Source organism: Dama dama, chromosome 1 (assembly GCF_033118175.1).
Source record: "Dama dama isolate Ldn47 chromosome 1, ASM3311817v1, whole genome shotgun sequence".
Taxonomy (NCBI): domain Eukaryota; kingdom Metazoa; phylum Chordata; class Mammalia; order Artiodactyla; family Cervidae; genus Dama; species Dama dama.
In genome coordinates, this window is record NC_083681.1 from 57,029,902 (window position 1) to 57,053,348 (window position 23,447).

The window sequence follows — 23,447 nt, forward strand, 5'->3', positions numbered from 1 at the left end:
TGATATAAAGATTTATTGGGTACTTCATCCTGGTATGGTCATTTGAATAGTCTAAAAATGAGCTCAAAGGGAAGGAATACTCCCTTTGGCATACTCTTTCACTGATACTGTTCAATTGTTTAAAAAAAAATCTTCATTTAAAAAAATTTTTAATTAAAATCTCATCCCTTAAAGGTTAACAAAAGTTTCATTCATCCCCACAATCAGGATGGAAAACTGTAGTCTGAAAAATTGGGTTCCCTTAAAGGCTTACTTTTTCTTTCCTTTCTCCTCTTTTTTCTCCTTTTTTTCTCTACTTCCTACCTCCCTCACCTTCCCCACATTGCTTTTCCACTTTTATTTTTCAGGCAAGGAAATATCTTGAGAGTAAAAAAAAAAAAAAAGGCAGCCAATCACACATGTAACAAAATTATGAACACTGTGATAAAAGCTGCTTTTATCTAGAAGTTTCCTGAACTGAGGAGTATGTACCCCACTCTAGTAGCCATGGCCAGGCCTCTTCCTGGAAGGTCAGATTGCATTTCAGCAATAAATCAAGCCCTATCTGCATCACTTGAGAGGAGGCAGAGCAGTGGAGGGTAGAACATGAGCTTTGGAGCCTAATCAACCTTGACCGGATGGATTCCCAGCTCCACCACAAAGTGTGTCATCACTGTTACAGTTCCAGGAGGAGAGAGGTACTTCTCAGGCTTTAATGAGCCTTCCAACCACCTGCGGATTCTGTTAGACTGCAGAATCTGAGGCAGTAGTCTTGGTGTGGGGGCCTGAGATTCTGCTTTTCTGCTGTGCTCCCGAGTAATACCTCTGCTGCCAGACTATGCATCACAGGAGACACTGTTACTGCTGTGAAATAAATTTGATCCTTTATAAGCATTTCCTCAGTGGAACAGAATTCTCCTCACTGGATCATGAGCGAGCACATCAAGTGACATCGTCACTGCCTCCATGATCCCTACTAGTTGAAACTGTTTCTCACATAACTTTGTAATAAGTGGTATCACTTACTCCTTGACCACAGGGTATTTATGGTAACTTACTCCAAGTAATGCTGTGTGTGAAAAAAGAGACCCGGCGCTGCCCTATGCAAAGAGAAGACAGCGAGAGGGTCTGGAAGCCCACCAAGAAGCAATACTCTTGTCTCCGTCCAAGAGAAACCAAGGTTTTACCACAGGGCTGAAGTCTGGGTGGCCCTATGGGTTTCCAGTCTGCATCAGAGGCACACACAAAAAAACTGACATTATGATAATTAGTCTCCACAACATGCTTTCAAGGGAGGCATTATTAGACCCATGGTATAGGTGGAGAAACTACAGACACAAAGAAGCGATTTTTCCCACCCAAGGCCACCCAGTGTCAGGGATGAAAATGAGGTCAAGAACCAAAAACTAGGAGCAAGCCATACTCAGCATAAGCCAGGAGACATTTTCTACAAGGAATGTTAAAGTGAGCTTTTTAATCAGCGCCTAGATATATTTCTTATAGAAAATATTGCATGGCTTACGCTGAGGAGTTAAAAGATCCCACACTCGCAATGCAGGGGGCACGGGTTTGATATCTGGTCAGGGAATTCAGACTGCACATGCCACATGGCACAGTCAAAAGAAAAAGTGAAAGGCAGAAAGGCACAGAAGAGCTCTAGATAAAATATTTTGTTATTTGTTATAACTTGATGTGATTTTGAACGTATTTCATCACCACGAACGTTTTCCACAATTCCCGTTTCTCGAATGTCTTTGACTATTACACCTGTGTGACTCTGGACATGTTACTTCATCTCTCTGTGCTCCCATTTCCTCACCTGTGAAAAATTGGGATAATAATTTCCTCCCTTGTGAAAACTGGGGATCTCACCAAGAATGAAATGAGGTCATGTGTGTAAGGAACTTGAGCAGAGTCTGACGTGTGGTAGGTATCACGTGGCAGCTATTCCTGCACAGATAGGGCCACACATCTCCTCAACAATAAGGCAAGTTTGTTCGTGGTAGGAGATGTGGGATTCACTGCTCTCTGTTCCCCATGAGGCTGGAGTGGCAGTAAACTTGGAGTAGGCTTTAAAAAGTAATTTTGTCTGAATCTCAAAGGACAAGGGATTCTCCATATGACTCAATTCCCTTCCTACGTTTCATACTGTTCAGTCATACCCCTTTAACTAAATATTTACCATTATATACATGAGATGCCCAGTTACCAAGAATGTTTTTGTTATGATCATTTCTTCATATTTTATAATCTTCAAAATGGTTTCACAAACATCATTTCACTGAAATCTGATATCAGTTCTATGAAGAAGCACTCTAAAAGTGTTCATTTTATGGGTGGGAAAACTGAGATACTCTGAAATAATAATCTCCAGGTCATATTGATTAATAGTAATAATAATTACTAACACTTTTGGAAACCCAGTATTTGGTGAAACACAAGAAAATGCTGATATTCTACCACTTTAAAGCTACAAAACAGTAATTCCATACTGTCTAACATAAATGCTAAGTGTATCTGTCATTTAAACCTCATATCAACCCTATCAAGTAAGAACAACCCCCTATTTTATCAACAAGGAGAATGAAGATTTAGAGGCAAAGACATTTGCCCAAGGTCAAATAGTGGAGCCAGGGTTCAGAGCCCAAACTATTAACAAGTCCACCGTACGTCCTAGAAAATGGCAGGACTTGCACTGCTACCCGAATCTCTGACTACTAATGTAACATTTTTAGTAGTAAAGACATAATATGTTCATACTCACTCTAACAGCTCCATAAGGGAGAAAAGATCATCCCCATATTGAAAATGAGAAAGCTGAGACTCGGAAACGTTTCACGGCTTGGCCAAAGTCAAACAGCCCTTAAATTTTGGAGTTGAGACTCAAACCAAGGCTGTGCAACTTCAACATGTGGGCTCTTTGCCACCACATCAGTGGTTCCCAAGTCTCCTGGGGACCTCTAAAAACTGCCAAAATCCCGGTGAGTCTGCAAACAGATTAAATCACAACCTCTTCCCAGGGTGGCTCTAGTGGTAAAGTAATCCGCCAGCCAGTGCAGAAGTCACAGGAAAGACAGGTTAGATCCCTGGGTCGGGAAGATCCCTGGAGGAGGAAATGGCACCCCACTCCAGTATTCTCACCTGGGAAATCCCATGGACAGAGGAGCCTGGCGGGCTACGGTCCATGGGGTCAGTCCGACACAACTGAGCATACACACACACTTGAGGTAGAGCACATGGATGCATGGTTTTTGAAACTTCCCACGTGACCTCAATGTGCAAACAGCTTGGAAGCCACTGTACTATCCAGGCTCCAACCAGCCCCACCCCACCTACTACATCTTCTACTCTGTGGTAGCTACAGGCCCTGAAGACTCTGCTACCAGTTTAACCCCATAGTCGTGATCTTAATCGTGTTTTATACAGCATGAGTGTCTATTTCGCAGACACATTCTGCAGAGCGCTCCCAGCAGCAACAAAAACAAGCCAAAGCAATGGGCCAATCTCAGTATCTTCCCACTAACAACTATCAGCTGTCACTGAGGCTAAAATGGACAATGGTTCATCCAGGGAGACCCTCCACTCTCCTGAGTATTAAGCTCCAGCTTCAATAGATACCCTGAAGGGAGACAGCTGAGCATCACTGGAGCCTGGCTGGGGAGTGAGGAGGAGGTTCTGGGCAGCCCTGCGGAGTGCGGCAGCCTCCACCTTCCCCCTCACTCGCATTTGCCATATGCAGGGTCAGGACCACGCTACTGGATGTGAATAGGAGGCATGTATTGCCTCCCACTGGGTCCAGTCACCACCAGTTCAAAATACTTCATCTGTCTGAACTTCGCTTATTTTCAAAAATTTGCTTCTTTGATTTCTGCAAGCCAAACCCATGGAAAACTAACGGAAACCGAATGCCAGGGAAATGGCGCCAAGGCAAACACATGTGAGCCCTGAAATAACAGGAGATACTGTGGTCACGTCTGACCTTCTGAACTGTGCTATGGGTTGAAGCAAAAACAGCTCTTGCTGCTGCTTATGGGGTGCATGGTAATGCTAGTTTATTTGTAATGCAGAAGAACTTGGGTTTAGCGAGATTGCCTTTTGAAACTTGGACTCGGCCAAGGGGCCAGAAATAATATCCTTTAGAGGAATGACTGTTTTGTTGTTTTTTTAAAAAAAAGACCACCCTTCACCTCTGGAATCAACACAAGCCCAGAATCTCCTGATTTTTATCTGTCAAATGATTAATATCTAAGACTCCCAGAGCTTCTACAAATGTTTCTCTTCTGATTATGGCAATATTTTGGTGCAGTCTAACATAGAAGCAGGAATGCAAGTTCACTTGTTGATTTCAGCAGCCTGCAAGAGATAAATGTGGAAGGGCCCAGATGGGAACATAAAATGATGACTCGGGGTCAAAAGTGAATACATAGAAGGCTCCTGGATCCCACATTAACCAGTTCAGGCCCCAGTAGTAAAGCAGTCTCAGACCCACTATAGGGCTGCCAACAGTTACATTCTCAGTAGTTGTATTCTGGGCACACAAAGCAAGTTACCCAGAGGAATTTTCTCCATGTTAACATTACCAAGAACAGACCACAAGCTACAGAGTTCATGCAAATGAAGACTGGTTCCCATGGAAGAGATTAAAACAATTGCCAAGTTTGCCTAAGAATGAAATACATATTTTCACGTTGATTTTTGGATAATATTCTCTTCCTTTAGTTACATCATTTGCTACATATCCAGATGTGTCTTAAAGAGAAAAAAAATACACGGTAAAGCTAGCTTTATTGTACTTATCATGGGGAAAACACTCTATAAAAGAAATAATACAAATATTTTGCAGTGCTCTATGTTCAAGTGTGACTTCCCTGGTGGCTCAGAGGGTAAAGCGTCTGCCTACAATGCAGGAGACCTGGGGTTCAATCCCTGGGTCGGGAAGATCTCCTGGAGAAGGAAATGGTAACCCACTCCAGTATTCTTACCTGGAAAATCCAATGGACGGAGAAGTCTGGTAGGCTACAGGCCATGGGGTCACAAAGAGTCATTACTTTTCATGTTAATATATTTAATCCTCACAAATAGGGATTGCTATCAATGGCCAGAAATTCTATTGACATTTTTATTTTAATGGAATCATATTTATCAATCTTTTCATCTGTTCTTTCTCTTGCTAGGAAATCAAAAAATCAAAGCATTGTTCAAGAATTTTAAAAATCCCCAAAATAAACATTTCTCCTGTATTTTCTTCTACGAAGTTCCTGTGTTCAATTTTCATATTTAGGTTTATAATTTATCATGAATTTACTTTGGAACATGTGGGGTAGGAATCAAATATATTTTTCCCAAAAGGATAACCAATTTTCCTAGTAGTGCTTATTCCTAGTACCAATAATTGGTATTTCCACACCAATAATATCACATTCCTTATATTTCAAGTTTACCTATCAGTGTGGATTGGCTTCTGGGCTCTGTTCTATTTATTCCTGTCATGACACTATACACCTTAATTGCTACAGCTTTATAGCAAGTTTATGTCCGATAGAAGAATTCCAACACCCTCCTCACCAATCTTGTCTATTCTTTTCTGATACCAAAATTTATATCAATTTTAGGATGACTTGATTAAGTTCCAGGAAAAACTGTATTGAAGTTTTTGCTATAATTTGCAAGTTAATTGGGGGGAATTGATATCTTCTTGATACAGAGTTATCACATCAACAAACATGATATGTTTCTCCATTTCTGTTGCCTTTTTACCCCTGATTAACAGAAAGAGACTTTGTCTTATCCCTGATTTTAAAGCAAAAGATTTTAACATGTCATCCTTAAAAAATGTTTGCTGTAGATTTTTAGCAAATGCCCTTATTAATTGAGCAAGCTTCCTTCTACTTCTATTTTCCAGGTTTTTAATCATGAATAGGTATTGAATTTTATCAAAACCTGTTGACATTTTTCTCCTTTCATCTTTGCATTCCTATGATAAATCCTCTTTTACTTTAATAGGTTTATTAATAATATTCTAGTATTCTGCTTATAAGCACATTTACTGGACTGGCCAAAAATTTCATTTGGGTTTTCCATGAGTTATGGGAAAACCCAAATGAAATTTTTTGACCAACAAAATATTAGTAAATGTAGCTGGTTTATAATCTTCTTTTCTTATACTCTGTTTGAGTTGGAAAATGTCCCCTTTCCTTCTATTCTTTGATAAAATTGTTATCAGTCAGCAATTACCTGTTCTTGAGTGATTAGTCCAACTCATTTGGTCTTATGGAGGGTTAGCGGGTTAACTTTCAACGATTAGTTCCAGTTCTTTAGTGGTGAAGTTTGTACTCCTGTTTCCATTTTTTCTTGAGAAAGTTTTGATGTCATTTTTCTATTTGACATTTGATGTCATAGTTTTCTATTTGAAATTTCTGTCTTTTCAAGTTTATGGGCATGATATCCTCTTTTTATCTTTATGATATCTGTAGTTATAACTCCTTTTTCATTTCTAATATTGTTGGTGAATTTTTTTAAAGCTTTGCTAAATTAGTTTTTATTTCAAAGCATCAGTTGGACTGAACACTGTGCTCCACCCAGACTCAGTAGGGTCCTTTAACCCCTCTTCTAGATTCAGGGTGGTTTTGCTTCCAATGCTCAGTTGTGCTCAACTCTGCAATCCCATGTACTATAGCCCACCAAGTGCTTTTGTCCATGGAATCCTACAGGCAGAAATACTGGAGTGGGTTGCCATTGCCATTTCCTTCTCCAGGAAATCTTCCTGAGCAGGGATAGAACCTGAGTCTCCTACATTGCATATGTATTCTTTACCTTCTGAGCCACCAGACCAGCAGCTAAAACTCTTCCTCAGAGGACTGTCCTCAGGCTGCTGGAGCCACTTTGCCCACCTATGCAGAGCAACCAAAGTGTCTGGGAACCCAAATCCACTCCAGTTAACCGTTAGCCAATAACTGACAGTTGTGGGAATACAGAAGCACAACCCCACCCTCACCCCCAACCAAGAGAAGTGATTATGAAGCATAACTCATACTTCTGAAGCCCACTGTGGGATAAGGCTGAAGCTGTTTTCTGCGGAACCTAGACTGAGATTGCACCTTTGTTTAATTTCTTTTCCCCTGACTGATTTTCACTGCTCCCTCACATTCTTCTCTAGGTGCATTTACATAATAAATCAAGGACACACTCATCTTCAACTCAGAGTTTGCTTTGGAGGAACACAATAAGATAGAGTTTAAGTTCTCTGTATTGTATTTTGTTTTCTGTGACTTTCACTAATGCATTTCCTCTTTATTATTTTTTTTCCATTATCTTTGGCAGAAGGTATTTTCTTGAGTGGATACTTAGCTCCTTCATTGTTAGTCTCTTTTTCTAATATGATCCTTTCAGGTTATAAATTTTACTCTAAGTACTGCTTTAGCTACTCCCACAAGCTTTCATATGGTTAAATTTTCATTTTTTTAGGTGTAAATGTTCCTCATTGTCATGATTATTTCCTCTTTGTGAAATCATTAGCGCTGGTTACTGACATGTCCAGCTCTCCTCTTTGGTCAGGTCCCTATCCCAAAGTCAACCATGGCAATGGAGGTCCTTTGGCCAACATAAGATGAGGGGAAGTAATCGGTGTCACTTTGGGGCCGAAAATTTTAACAGCCACATACTCTCCCCTCCATTATGGCAACTGATTCTATGCCAGGTGGCAGAAGTTCAATCAGCTTGGGTCTCAGAGTGAGGAAAATGGGAAACAGAGCTCCCAGCTGACTTACACTAGAAATGTACCATAAGTGGGACGTAAACCTCCATTGTTTTAAGATCTCGAGATATTTAAGGTCTGTGAATTATTGCGGCAGAATTTACACTAATCTGACTCTTGCATCTACCACAGTCTACAGAAGTGTTTCTCCTTCTCTCTTTCTAATTTTCAAATGTACAGAGTAGTTCCAAGTATCCTTTTTTTTCAAGTAGATACCTTATTGGAGAATGGTCAGAGAATATATCGTATAGGATACTAAGTCTTTGGTATTTGATGAGATTTCCTTTGTGGGCTAGAAAACCATCAGTTCTGGGGTCGTATATGTGTGGTGCTAGTGGTAAAGATCCTGCCTGCCAATGCAGGAGACATAAGAGACATGGGTTCGATCGCTGGGTCAGAATCAGAATCTGCCTTGTAACATGGTCCAGATGATTGGTTTGGACCTTGAAATTTGAGAAGCCCTCAACTAGGGAACAGCGGCTTCCCAGGCAGCGCTAGTGGTAAAGAACCCACCTGCCAGTGCAGGCAGACGTTAAGAGTTGAGGGTTCGATCCCTGGGTCGGGAAGATCCCCTGGAGGCAGACACAGCAACCCATCCCAGTATTCTTGCCTGGAGAATCCCATGGACAGAGGAGCCTGACAGGCTACAGTCCATAGAGTTGCACAGAGTTGGACAGACTGAAGCGACATAGCAGTTGTTCAAGCCTTCAATATCTTTACTAGTTTCTGACTTTAAATCTATCAATTACTGAGAGATGTTTTTATAAACCTAAAACCTACAGATTTTCAAGTTTTCCTTTATAAATCAATTGATTTCTGCATTAAATAACCTAATTACATTATTAGATACGTAATTATGTGCAAACAATGAGTGAATTGTTTATGTTTGAATATAAATTTAACTTCTTTAATAACGCATTTTGTCTTAAAATCTGTTTGCCAAAGTGTTTGCTTCTGAAGTTACCACTGCCTGGGGTATCACTGGCTTGCAGTCACTTCATGTGATGATGTCTCAGCTGTGGCAGGCACATCAGGACCACTCATATTATTAAATTAAATAAATAAATAAAATAAAGTTCTAAACCCATGTGCCATAGGCCTTTTTTCCTTGTCATCTTGCTGTACTGAGGGTTGATTTTTCTCTAGTTCCCTTGAGTGACACTATAACTCTGCAGTTTCAGCTTTAGGAAGGGTAATTAGTTCCAATTCTTCAGCTCAGGCAGGCCCACCATGGGCTCCTCTCCCATCCCTACATCCCTACATGTAGCCACAGCATCAGCCCATAGTCTTTCTCCTTTAGTTTCCACAGCCCCGTCCCCTTTCCCCCCTTAGGACTTTATTTACTGTAACTAGTACTTTTAAGAATTTTCCATTGGGAGGATATTAGGTTATCTACTAGTGCCAGCAGAACTAGAAGTTGTCTTAATTATTATTTTATAACTGCGGGTCAATAACACTTTTGCCTTTCAAGATCAGTAGGCTGAAAGCAGGATTTCTGATAGGATAGAGAAAAGAGAATGGTATTCCTGTCATTTGGAGGATCTTTTTAGTCTATCACCTCCAAAAAAGAGGACAATAATTACTATCACACCCTAATTTTTTTCTCTTTATGTTTTCCCTGTCCCTCTGTTTTTCCCTGGAGGCAAAAACTAGAAATAGGAGCTTCAGAGAGCTCAGAAGGTTAATCAGTGAAAGAACACTACTGATGATAAAAACAGATTTAATAATGAATTGACATTTATTAACATTTAAATAGGGTTTTCATGGTGGCTCAGTGGTAATGAACATGCCTGCCAATGCAGGGAATGCATGTCTGATCCCTGCGTCTGGAAGATCCCCTGGAGAAAGGAACGGCTACCCACTCCAGTATTCTTGCCTGGAGAATTCCACAGACAGAGGAGTCTGGCTGGCTACAGATTTAAATAAGCCAAAGCCTGAACAAATGCTTTACACACGTTCTTTCATTGAACCTAGAAACTTTATGAGCGACTGGACCTGAAGATACTAAGCAATCTGCTTAGGTCCACACACTTAGGATGTGGTAAAAATCCCAGTTTTAGTCATCGTAAGCCAGAGCCTGCCATGGCCTGCACTCTTCCTCCAGCATTCCAATTTGAATGTTGAAATTGCTATTCTTTACTTAATACCCCTTTATCTTCTTACCCCAACACAACATCTGCTTAACCTTTTCATTCCTTCCCTTGTTGGAAAGGCAAAGGAATATGATGCAAATACAGGTTTCTGGAGGATAATTCTTGACTGCACTGCAAGACCCAATTCAGGTGACACCTTCTCCAGGAGGTTTCCATGGTTACTCGCAGGGTAGTTCAGTGACCTTTCTGGGGTTCCTGTAAACATACAAATTACAGTTATTTTATTTCCATGAGACTTTCCTATTGGTCTATGATCCTCCGGACTGTTGAGACAGTCACCTGATCTTTTTTGTATCTCAAACACATAGCACAGGTCCTGACACATAGGACACACTTGGTAAACATTTGATGAGTGAATGAATGAATGAATGAAAATTATCTTTCAGGGAAATGTATATGTATTTATATTTCAGTTAAACATATTTCCAAAGATGTAGATGCTTATTATTCTTTAAAAAAAATTATTCTTCTCATGTCCCAAAAATATTCAACAATCTCTCTACAGATGCATGTTTTTCTGATTTATATGTTAAGTCTGTTTCAAAATTGCTAAGGTGTCACAGACAAGTGTGGATGTACCTAGAGTCTATGACCTTACTCAGCACAGTTCTCCCAGGCCTGGGGTGGTCTGCTGCCTCCTGGCTTCAGTTCTTACTCCGTGTCTTCCATCCAGTTCTGAGGAACATTCTGTTTTGCCCTGTACCCAAGGACTGCTCTCCCCCATAGTGACAGCGTGACAACCAGATGGTGCTTCCTCTGTGGGTGGCCACTCCGTGAAACCCTGGGAGTTTTCGCAAACTGATGCATTTATCCTGAAAGCAGCATTTTGGCATCTTTGTATTCTCTCTGTTCCAAAAGGCAACTTTCACGCGAATGCCCTTCTTTAAAAAAACGGAACAAACCCAGGCACAGGTATAAATCCACCTGCCCGTGGCTGACCCTGCAGGCAACTTTGCTTCCCACTCATTAAAGGTTTCCTGCTCATTAAAGGTGATGAACCGTCTGGTTTTCTCAGAAATCGCATCAAGATGTCTCAGTCACCCGACTTCTATTAAACCATGCCATGCTTCGTGCACCAAAGCCTGGCTGGAACCATTCCTCTTCTGAAAAAAGAAAAAAAAAAAAGGAAAAACCACATACACTCAGGACTCAGTTCTTCTTAATTGGCCCCAGATGGGATGTGTTAGTATCCCTCCTCTCATTCCATCATAAATCCTTGTAATTAAATAACAAATACTTATTACTCTTGCACACGCAGAAGCCAGAAACAGCTTTTCTCAGCATAGGAAAGCAAGGGGTGAGAGCTGAGAAGATAGGGATGAGCAAAGTGGTAGTTTTTTTCACACTCAGGTGAAGTAGAAAGGTTACAGTTAAGGTGAGCACAGCAGGGCTTGTCTGAGGAAGCTCACTGATCTTAAGTTTCTGCTCTGTTGGTTGATCAGAGAAAAAAAAGCTGCATGGTTAAGAGCATGGACCTTGGTCAGACAGATCTTGCTTTGAACCCTATCTCTGCCACCATGTAGTTGCTCTGTGAGGTGAGGCAAACCACCTAACCTCTCTGAACCTCAGTCTGCTCATCAACAGAATAATGAAAATAATTCTTACATCACAGGGTTGTTACAAATATTAAATGAGAAATCCATTAGGCCATAGGCACAGTCTTCTCCAGTACCACAATTTAAAAGCATCCATTCTTTGAACTGTAGAGCTGGAGAAGATTCTTGAGAGTCCCTTGGACAGCAAGGAGATCAAACCAGTCAATCCTAAAAGAAATCAACCCTGAATATTCATTGGAAGGAACTGATGCTGAAGCAGAAGCTCCAGTACTTTGGCCACCTGATGCAAAGAGCAGACTCATTGGAAAAGACCCTGATGCTGGGAAAGATTGAGGACCAGAGGAGAAGGGAGAGACAGAGGATGAGATGGCTGGATGGTATCACTGACTCAACGAACGTAAGTTTGAGCAAGCTGAGGGAGATAGTGAAGGACAGGGAAGCCTGGCGTGCTGCAGTCCATGCGGCTGCAAAGAGTCAGGCATGACTTGGTAACTGAACAACACCAACAGTTGGCACAGTACTTGTGCCAACAATGGGCACAATAGTTGAAACATAGTGAGTAACTATAATTAATCATCCCATGCAATAAGAGCTATTGTTATTATTATTTAAGGAAAACAGGACCAGTTCCATATAAAGAGGAAATGGACGATTTTGTGAATCTGCACAAATTCATACTAAGTGAATTTGCACTTCGGAGCCCACAGAGCAAATTAGTTTCTCATCCATGGTCTTATCCTGATGCCTATCCCTCCTTACTAAAAAGCCACCACCTAAGGGCCTTTTCAAGACATATGTTTGACTAGATTAAGAAATTTTGAGGACTTTCCTGTGGTCCAGTGGTTAAGAATCTGCCTTCCAATGTGATCTCTGGTCAGAGAACTAAGATCCTACAAGCCACAGGGCAACTAAACCTGTATAAGCAAATACTGAGCCCATGTGCCACAACTAAGAACCAAAACAGCCAAATAAATAAATATTTTAAAAAATGTGATGCTGAGGCAGGCAGATAAAGCAAGAGCTATTTTACACATTATAAAGGATTTCTTAAGGGGACCAAAACTCATTAATGGCCAGGGTCGCATTTGTTAGAGCTGGCTGCTGAGAGAAGCAGACAGAGGATGGGTAAGTTTTGATGAGGAAAAAGGGCCAGAGAGAGGTAATGAATGGCTCAAGGCATAGAAAATACTGCAAAGGGGAAACTATAGAGATTAAGTCACCTGTGGACCATACAATTAAAAGGGTAGAATGATGCTGAAAGGGGGATTGGAAGAGAAGACTGGAGTCCAACTTTGCCAATATAAAAACTTTGCTTTAGGTGAGAATTCAAGAAAAGATAAATATTTCAGAAACTGGAGCCATTTCCAAGATTCCTATTGAATGATCTGATTGTGCAAAAATTCATGAGTAATCATGAATCCTCATCCTGTATTTCATTTCAAGCTTAAGTCAGGCTGCATTTAAGAAAGAAATGCAGGAAATCTTAAACCCCTGTAGTGAAATGAACTAAAGTCCTGATAAGCAGTGACTGCCCTGGTATACCGCAGCCCATCCAGTCTCTGGACCTCGCCCCAAGTTTATTACTCCAGTCAGGAGCTGGAGGCCACTCTCCTGCAGGAAGAACTACCGCAGGAAAAGAGAACCACTAAGCCCCCGGCCTGAACAATTCAGCTGCCCAACAATATGTACTGTGTTCCTATTCTATTCAAGACAAAGGAATTATTCCCAGTGAGTAAAACTGGGTTAGTAAGTAAAAGCCATTGGGAGATGACTTGATCTAATATCAGCTGCTGCTGCTGCTAAGTCGCTTCAGTCGTGTCTGACTCTGTGTGACCCCATAGAAGGCAGCCCACGAGGCTCCCCTGTCCCTGGGATTCTCCAGGCAAGAACACTGAAGTGGGTTGCCACCTTCTTCTCCAATGCATGAAAGTGAAAAGTGAAAAGTGAAAGTGAAGTCGCTCAGTCGCGTCCGACTCTTAGTGACCCCCATGGACAGCAGCCTACCAGGCCCCTACTGTCCATGGGATTTTCCAGGCAAGAGTACTGGAGTGGGTTGCCATTGCCTTCTCCGATAAAATAGAAGGTATGGCCTCCAATTACAACAAACTTACAGTTTAACCAAGAAAGGAGAAATTGTGGAAATGTTAGCAGATCCAGACTGAAGGTCTAAAAACTCAGGACAGTAATTCCTAAAAGGAGCTCTCCGGGGAATATTCAAGACAAACCTGAAATTCCTTCCCACCTGAAGAAAATTCATTCCTCTGCAGAAGCATTAATTAGAATGAACTCCTGGTAGTGAGGATAAAGATGAAGTACACATTTGATTCAGAGTCAGAGAAATTAGTCTACAAACCCTCAGGCAGTGCCCACCAGATTCTTACTTAAATGAAGTACAGAGCCTAATGCTTGCCAATAAAAAAATAATAATAACCTCAAATAAACAGTAGCTTTGCCATCTCCTGAGAAAAATCAGATCTGCTTGGATTCTGTTTTCTGTGTTTGTACACACTACGAATCTATTGTCAATATTTTGTTTTGAAAGAAATTAGAATTCCAAATCGTGGCTTTCCAAACTTAACTGTTAAATCAGAAGATGGAATCTGTGACCTCATGATTTCCCAGGGGTTTTGAAATCATTACTTATTCATTCTTTATTTCTGACAGTATCTGAGGAGTAGAAAAAGCATCCTTACTCCTCCTAAGATGCACCAGCTTGAAACAGGAGCTAGAGATAAAAGTTAACTAGGGCCTTGTTACTCAGCATGGCCCACAGACCAGGAGCCTTGGTATCACCAGCTCCTCCCACCCTCATCCCCACCTCCAGGTCTGCTGAATCAGAATCAGCCTTGTACCACAGTCCAGGTGATTTGTATGGACCTTGAAATTTGAGAAGCCCTCAACTAACAAACAGCAGCTTCCCAGGTGGCGCTAGTGGTAAAGAACCTGCCTGTCAGTGCAGGTAGACGTAACAGATGTAGGTTCAATCCCTGGGTGGGGAAGATCCTCTGGAGGAGGGCACAGTAACCCACCCCAGTATTCTTGCCTGGAGAATCCCATGGACAGAGGAGCCTGGCAGACTGCAGTCCGTGGGGTTGCACAGAGTCACACATGACTGAAGTGACTTAGCACGTACTCATGCAACTAGGAAACAGTGATTCTATTGCCCACTTTCTGACCTTCACTATCTGAAAGCTTTAAGAAGAAACAGTGGCCTCTGGAAAACAAAAAGGGGAGAAAATTACTCCTATTGTAATCATTAATGGAATCATTGATCAAGCCACTTACATTGTTGCAGCAAATTCCCTATTGCCAACACTGCTAACATGGTACATTTGCGCTTGAAGTGGGCTGGCAGAAACTCTGGTTCATTCTGACCCAAATCAGCTGATTAGTCTCAGCTCATTATTAGACTTCAGTGGAAAGGATAGAAAAACCTCCAACAAGGGCCTCAAGAAGGAAAGGTAGCTGTTTCTCATTCATTCTGCAATGAATGAGCCTATAACAGGGCTTCATGCTTTATAACCTGCAGTCTCCTGCCTCCCTGTCAGCAGAGAGGGATGCCTTCCGGAGGGTCACCCCTGAGGTGTCAAGAGCCACAGTGAGAGCTTGGATAAGCCAGTGGAGGGGAGCTTTTTAAGCCTCCAGGTAATAGAAATATACAAAACAAAAGTAAAGTGTTTCCTAGAACCCTTGCTCCATTCCAAAAGACCACAGATTGCAGCCTTTAGATCTAACAGAGGATCTAACAGAAGATTTTCAGGAGGAACGATGAATACTCCTTATGTAAGTCACAGACATGTCCCCATTTTTAAAATGTAAAGTTGGGGAAGTCAGAATCTGTAGGAGTACCTCTCAGAATTCAGAGGATTTAGTAGACCAGTGCTTGACAACTTGATTGACCAGGTTTGCTCATGGATATTAGTAATTCAGTCTTTAGATGGCTCCCTGCAAGTGTATATGGTGTGCATCATTTTCTGCACGCATCTGTTTTGCTGTGAGACAAATACAACCCAAAGGACTGCCAAGAAAGAGAAATATCAAGACTCTACTTTCTCCAAAGAAACCTCGATTAAAAATTAGGTAAGTCTCAGAGTTTCACGCTCCTGCAAAACTTTGCTTTTTGTGAACTAGGGCTTGAGTCTGGTCATGTTGATGAAGAAAGACTGTCTGACCATGGGTGTGTATGTGTGGGGATGGTCAGAAGCAGAGAGAAACTGAAGTCCTAAAAGGGGACAAAAATTGTCCCGCAAACACAGTGAGTCAATGGAATTCTGATTCCTTTAAGATGTAAGGTTAGTGTCTTTCCCTCTATTGTACCTCCTCCTTCAAGCCATCCTAGGTTTTCTGGTGTCCAACACTCAAATTCCTTAAATGAGTAAGAGTCCTCTCTCTCTCTCTCTAGCGCCAGCCTGAGAAAAGCACACCAATTAAGAACTGCAGGGAGTACCATCAGGAAATCCAGAGTCAGAGTTCTCAGGGCTGCCAAAGTTAGACAATGCACTTCCCCATCCTGCCTGGGTACAAAATCCTCAACCAGCCACCACCACATGGCACAGAATATACAATGAGTCACTTTGCTGCTGAGGGCAAAGCACTTTCTTCTGTGGCCCTCTTGAAAGTTTTCTACTTTTTTTTTTTTTTAACTTTTCAATTGATTGTTGGAAAACCTTTGTGTTTATGTAAAAACTAAATTTACACAAGGAGAAGTCAGAAGGAAAAATCTTTAACGTTGAGTAGGGACTTCCTGGCAGTCTGCTGGTTAAGACTTCGCCTCCCAATGCAGGGGGGTTCAGTCCCTGGTCGGGGAGCTAAGACCCTACATGCCTCTTGGCCAAAAAAGCAAAACATAAAATAGAAGCAATATTGTAACAAATCCAATAAACACTGAAAAGGTCCACATCAAAAAAAAAAAATCTTTAAAATAGGAAAACAAATCTGTCACCATAAGCCCTGGTCACATTTGCTTTTATAGGCATTTATCTGCATTTTTAAAAAGAAAAGGAAAAATCGAAGTGGCTATTTATAAAGGGCAAAAGCTTTTGGAAGAATTCCTCATAGAGGTCTCAGGCTTTCCTGGAGACACATCACTGGTTTTTCTTTCCCCTGAATCCTAAAGCTCCCTCTAGTGACCAAGAACTCAACACCGTCTATAGGTGGGGAGGATAAATGTTTCTCTAAAGCCTCTTGCTTGCTCTTGATTTCACCTGGAAGTTTCTATGGCAGTTTACACATGCATCTCATCATTTGCCATGAAAACTATAAGAAGGAGGAACTATACATGTTCTTTCCCCCCGTTTAACAGATAAGTAAACTGAGGCTTAAGACTTGTACAAGGTCACTTAGCTGATAATAAGAGGACCTGGGCTCCAATTCCAGTTTCCTGGGTTCTGCTGCTCTCCTCGCTTTCTGGGACAACTGTGTAAACTTATCCATGAATATTCTCCTAGAAAGCACTCACGGAAACACTTTCAATGATTTATAGCAGTGATTCTAGACTGCCTGGCTCCCTTTGAGAACCTGCTGTGAGCTATGGGCCCATACCTACACATTTTTCCATACAACATCAAGAAATCTTTGGACCACCTTGAAGGGTATCCACTGACCTTCTATGACTCCAAGGACCCCACATTAAGACGCCATCCACATCACCTGGGTATAATCTTGAGCTATCAAGAACTCAAGGAGTATGAACTTTGAAGTTTTTGACTAATTCTCTTCATTATGTTTTCCATGCTCATCCAGTTATCACTTCAGCACTGTTCAGAGTATTTAAGAGGATTGAAAAAAATTTGCTAACATTTAAGGAAAAGCCTGTGGATGCTGCCATCAATGCATTCTAACATTCCCACAGGCATGCCTGGGATTAGTGGCAAACTGAGATGTTTCTAGGAAAGCAGCAATTTGAAAGCATTTTTTTTTTTTTTTTTAATATACGAGCATACCACCGTTCCACCGGCTGGCTCGGTGGAGAGTCTAAACAAGCAACATGGTAAATACATGAAGAGCTTTTGTCAGTGAACAAAAACCAGTACTGCCTCCAAATTATTAACTCTTTTCGTTCTGGCATTTCTAATGACTTTGGAGAAGGCTGAATGAACAGTGATGGTTTTCGTGTTCACTTAAGCTCCAGGAGGGCGGGGACCATGTCTCTATTGATCATAGTCCTAGCATCCAGCATGGCCCCCAATCCTAATACACACTCAGCAGATAGTTAATGAATGAATACATGAATGGTCCTCACTGAGTCAGCCCCTTTGGGAAACTGCTCATTTCCCTCCCTAATGAATCGGTGGCCTCTGGTTGCCTGAGACATTCCCTAGAACACGCCACACAGGCAACCTCAGGTTCCAGATACTTGGCTGCTCTTAGGAAAGTTCTGTTCTCTATTCTGGGACCTACACCCACAGGCTGGACTGGCCTACAGACAAACCTAAGCAATAATAACAGCTTCCCACCTTAACCCTTCTAGAAAGGTGTCACAGTTTTTAATCAGCACTTCTATATGTAATATCCATAAAATATTAGGTTTGATGTGCTAATTGCTTTTTATTAATATGCATTAAAACAAAAGCAAAACCATTAAAATGAAAAAACCTTTGCATTAAAACAAACTCATAACGATTACAGTCTTAAAAATGACTCTACCTTGGTACTCAAGAAAATGGCCTTCAAGTGTCATCAGGGGCACAGCGGCTCCACTTTGTGCAAGGCCATCCTAATCTCTCCCTGCCCTCCCAGGCCTTCTACACAAACCTCCCCTGTCCTTCCCAGAAGACTCCCCACCTCCTACTTCTTAAAAAGGGTCCACCAGACTTGAATTCCATCAAGCATCTCCTCGGACCTTCCCACTCCACACACACCCTGAGATCACCCCGCATCTGCTCTCATCCTTGCTGCTTCCTGCTTTGCTCCCAGAAGAGGAGCTGCCCTTCTTTCTGCCCACTTGTGTGCCAAAGCCCATCCCAATGCATTGCCTCGAGGCTCTTACCCACAAGTTAACTTCACTTTTGCTAATATCTAAATTATTCTAATTTGTGAAATGCAGCATGCGTTCAGAAGCACAGAAGCATATGTCTTCAGGTTAAATAGTAAAATACAAGCATGTGTGTGCTTTATCACTCAGGTTAGCAGAGTACCTGGTACCTTCAAACATGCGCTGTGTCTCCATTGTCTGTCTCTCCCATTCAAGAGTCCTCTCTGGCTTTTCTTTTTATGGTTTTAATGCCTACATATGTATGTATGTATGTAGACTTCAGCAACGTATTACTTAAGTTTTGCTTAGGTTTAAACTTTATGTAAATAGAACCATACTAATTTATATTCTGTGACTCACTTCTTGTATTCAATATTCTGTTGAGATTTACCCATTTTGGTGTGCCTAGTGACAGCTATTTACTTTTTCTTGTTTATTTCATGACTAATCTTCAAGGTTCCTTCACTTTTATTTCTGTAAAATATTCCATTACATGACTAATCTACAGTTTATTGTGGTACGGTTGTTGGATATTTGAGCTGTTTTCAGATATTGCTTATATTGTGTTACTATAAGCAATACTATTTAGACATTCTTGTGATTGTGTCCTATCACATATTAAGTATCTTTTCAGTGGCTTTCAAAAAATTTTAACACAACTCCTAAAACAGACATTTTATAACATACCCTGAAATAATTAATAGAATAAAAATCCCTACTATGAGCAATCCAAGAAATTCACAAAACGATCCATAACCTATCAGCAGTGCATTCTGATTATTTCTTTTCTGTCCTGTTTAATTCTGTCATATTCTCTAGGTTTCTTTTTGTTTGTTTGTTTGTTTTAAAAGAACTGGTTCACCCACCAATGTGATCTGAGCCTGATCAAGAAAAATTAAAACTGCACTATGACATATACCTAGGAGTAACCACTGGGTTGCAAAGCATGTATATGTTTCAACTTTCCTATGTAATGATAAATCATGTTCCAATGGCACTTTCTCAGTTTATAGACCAGTAGGACATGTAAATTACATTGCTCCCTGCCCTTCCTAATTTGGTGACAAGTGTATTTTTTAAATGTTTTCTAATCTCATGGTAGCTTATTGTAGTTTCAATTTGCATTTCCAAGGTAGCTAATGAGACACACATATTTTCCTACACCAATTGACAATTTGTGTTTCTTCTTCTATGAAATGCCAGTTTATATATTTTAGCAACTTTTCTATTAGGATTTTTTGTTGATTAGTCACTCAGTAGCGTCCGACTCTTTGCAACCCCATGGACTGCAGCACACCAGGCTTGCCTGTCCTTCACAATCTCCCAGAACTTGCTCAAACTCATGTCCACTGGGTCAGTAATACCATCCAACCATCTCGTCCTCTGGCGTCCCCTTTTCCTCCTGCCTTCAATCTTTCCCAGCATCAGGGTCTTTTCCAATGAGTCAACTCTTCTCATCAGGTGGCCAAAGTATCATAGCTTCAGCATCAGTCCTTCCAATGAATATCCAGGATTAATTTCCTTGCAGTCCGAGGGACTCTCAAGCGTCTTCTTTTGAACCACAGTTCAAAAGCATCAATTCTTTGGCACTCAGCCTTCTTTATGGTCCAACTCTCACATCCATATGTGACTACTGGAAAAACTATAGCTTTGACTAGATGGACCTTTGTTGGCAAAGTAATGTCTCTGCTTTTTAATATGCTATCTAGCTTGTTCATAACTTTTCTTCCAAGGAGCAAGTGTCTTAATTTCATGGCTGCAGTCACCATCTGCAGTGGTTTTGGAGCCCAAGAAAATAGTCTGTCACTCTTTCCATTGTTTCCTCATCTATTTGTCATGAAGAGATGGGACTGGATGCCATGATCTTAGTTTTTTGAATGTTGAGTTTTAATCCAGCTTTTTCATTCTCCTCTTTCACCTTCATCAAGAGGCTCTTTAGTTCCTCTTTGCTCTCTGCCATAAGGGTGGTATCATCTGCATATCTGAGATTGATACTTCTCCCACAGTCTTGATTCTAGCATATGCTTCATCCAGCCCAGCATTTCCAATTGATGTACTCTGCATACAAGTTAAATAAGCAGGGTGACAATATACAGCCTTGACGTACTCCTTTCCCAATTTGGAACCAGTCTGTTGTTCCATGTCCAGTTCTAACTGTTGCTTCTTGACCTGCATACAGAAGTCTCAGGAGACAGGCAGAGTGGTTTGGTATTCCCATCTCTTTAAGAATTTTCCACAGTTTGTTGTGATTCACACAGTCAAAGGCTTTAGTATAGTCAATGAAGAAGAAGTAGATGTTTTAGAGGGTATCTATTAGGATACCTACACCTTATATAGTCTCTGTATTTTTGAGGTGCTGATCATTTGTTGGAGATGAGTTCCCAATATCATCTCCCACTCCATGGCTTGTCTTTTGACTTTCTTTAATGTGTGTTTTTTGTTGAGCCAAAGTTATGTGATATACTTGAATCTATCAATCTTTTCCTCTATGATCTGCATTTTTGCTTAAAGTCCTAAGATTTCCTTCTATATCAAGAAATTGTATTAAATTACATAGTCTTCTAAACATTCTATGCTTGTGCTTTCACAATTAAGTCTTTTATCACTGAAAGCTTATTTTTAGCATGGTACAAGGTAGTGAATCCAATTTCTTAATCTACATGCATTGTACCATCAACATGCATTGAATTGTTGATCTTTTATTCAGCAGTCTGAAATGATTTCATCAAGAATCAAACTTGCTGCATGATCGGTTTGTTTCTAGAGTCTATTCTGATCCACAGGTCTATTTATACAGCATCTTGATCATTAGAGCTTTAGTCCTAAATCTGATAAGGCAAGCCCCACCACATCTTGTTCTTTTTAAGTTTCTAGTCTATTTTGGAACTTGTTTCTCTTTCACATCATTTTAGACTTGCTTTTTCAGCTTTCTCATAAAACCCATTTGGATTTTGATTAGAATCATATTGAATCTATCAATAAATCTGGAGTTACCTGACAACTTTACAGCTCTGAGTTTTTCTACTCAAGGTTATGGTATATCTCTCCCTTCACATAGGTTGTCTTTAATGATATTTGATAGTCTTTTATCATTTCCTCCATGAACGGGTTTATATTCCTTAGAAATTTATACTTTATGTTGACCTTATAAAAAGGCAGCTAACTGATCACTGCTGAGTAATTAGAAATGCATCTGGCTTTCCTATATTGACACCATATTCAGCCTCTTTGCCTTACTCTCATTAAGTAAAATTATTTCTGTAGAAACTTTTAGAATTATTTAAAATCAACAATGATCTTTTTTTTTCCAGTCTTTATAATTTCTATTTCTTTTTCCTATTTTACCCTACTGGCCTGGATATGCAGTGGATTCAGGTGCTAGTCAACCCCGGTTTTCTTCCTAATCTTAAAGGAAATACTTTTCACATTTCATCATAAAATGCTTTTGTTTTACGTTTTTGTAGTTGCCCTTATCAAATTAAGTTTCTTTCTGTAGTAAAAGTTATCATTTCAGCTGTTATTTCGGATGATCCTTATTTGTGGCTCCTCTTTTCCTTGTATGTGTATGTGTTTTATCTTAAGACACTACTGAAGCATAGTTGAGATCAAATAAACTGCACATAGTTAAGATGTACAATTTGATCAATTTTGACATATGTATAAGTTGACCCGGAACAGCACAGGGGTTCAGGTGCTGACCTTCCACTCAGTTCAAAAACACCAATAACTTAGAGGTGACTCTCCATGTCCATGGCTCCCCATCTGTGGATTTAACCAATCATGCATCAGTGTAGTACTATAGAATTTACCGTTGAAAATACAAATGGACCCGTGCAGGTTCAAACCCAGCACTGTTCAAGGGTCCAAGGTATACATCTGTGAAGCATCACCACAATCTAAATGGTGAACACATCCATCACCTCCACCCCCAGATTTTCTTCTGGATCTTTGTGAATCATCCCTCGAAGCTTCCCTGCCAGGCTTCCCTGGTGGCACTGTGGATAAGAATCCACCTGCCAGTGCAGGGGACATGGGTTGGATCCCTGGTCCAGGAAGATCTCACATGCTGTGGAGCAACAAAGCCTGTATGCTGCAACTACTGAACCTGCGCTCCACAGCCCACGCACTGCAACTAATGAAGCCCACAGGCCTAGACCTGTGCTCTGCAACAAGAGAAGCCACTGCAAAGAGAAGCCCGGGCGCTGCAACTACAGAGTAGCCCTTGGGGAGCAACGAAGACCCAATGCAACCACAAATTTAAAAAATAAATTATAAAGAAATCTTGCCTGCCAATTTACACCCCATCTCCAAGCGACCACTTATTTTTGTCAGTAATGATTAGCTTGCATTTCCTAGAAGTTTCCATAAGTGAAATTGTACAGTGTGTATTATTTTGGGTCTGGCTCCTTTCACTCAGTATATTGTGATGGATCCACAGTGTACATCTATAATGCATTCTCTTTTTATTACTGAGTAGTGTTCCATTGTATGATATACCACAATTATTATTATACAATGATGGACAATGATTTATTTCCAAGTTTTGACTATTAAATCTCCCTTAGTCTTCTTCTGGGGTGCAATTATAATAAGTTAATTGGAAACTATTTGATTCTGTTGGTCTTGCTTTTGAGTTTTTGCTATGTGAGACTACAAAAGCATTCATTCTTGGACTAATTGTGTCCAAGTTTTTGGACTAATTGTGTCCATTTTTGTGTCCAGTTTTACAGAGGCAAAACTCTTCTGAGTACCCTCCCAGATGGCCAGGATTACAAGGCTTGGGCTCTGTCTGGTGGAATCAGGAACTTTGTCAGTGCTATGTGAGCCTTGGGCACTGTACCCTGTAATCATTGTAGGTGGCTCTTTCCCCAGAAGCAGGTAGTTTGCTCACAGGTATGCGCTGATCAGTACTTATCTGAAAACTTTAGGAGGACTCTCTACAGACCTCCAGAGTCCTCCTTCTGCACAGCTCTCCCCTCTTTTGGGCTTCCCTGATGGCTCAGTGGGTAAAGAATCCACCTGCAACACAGGAG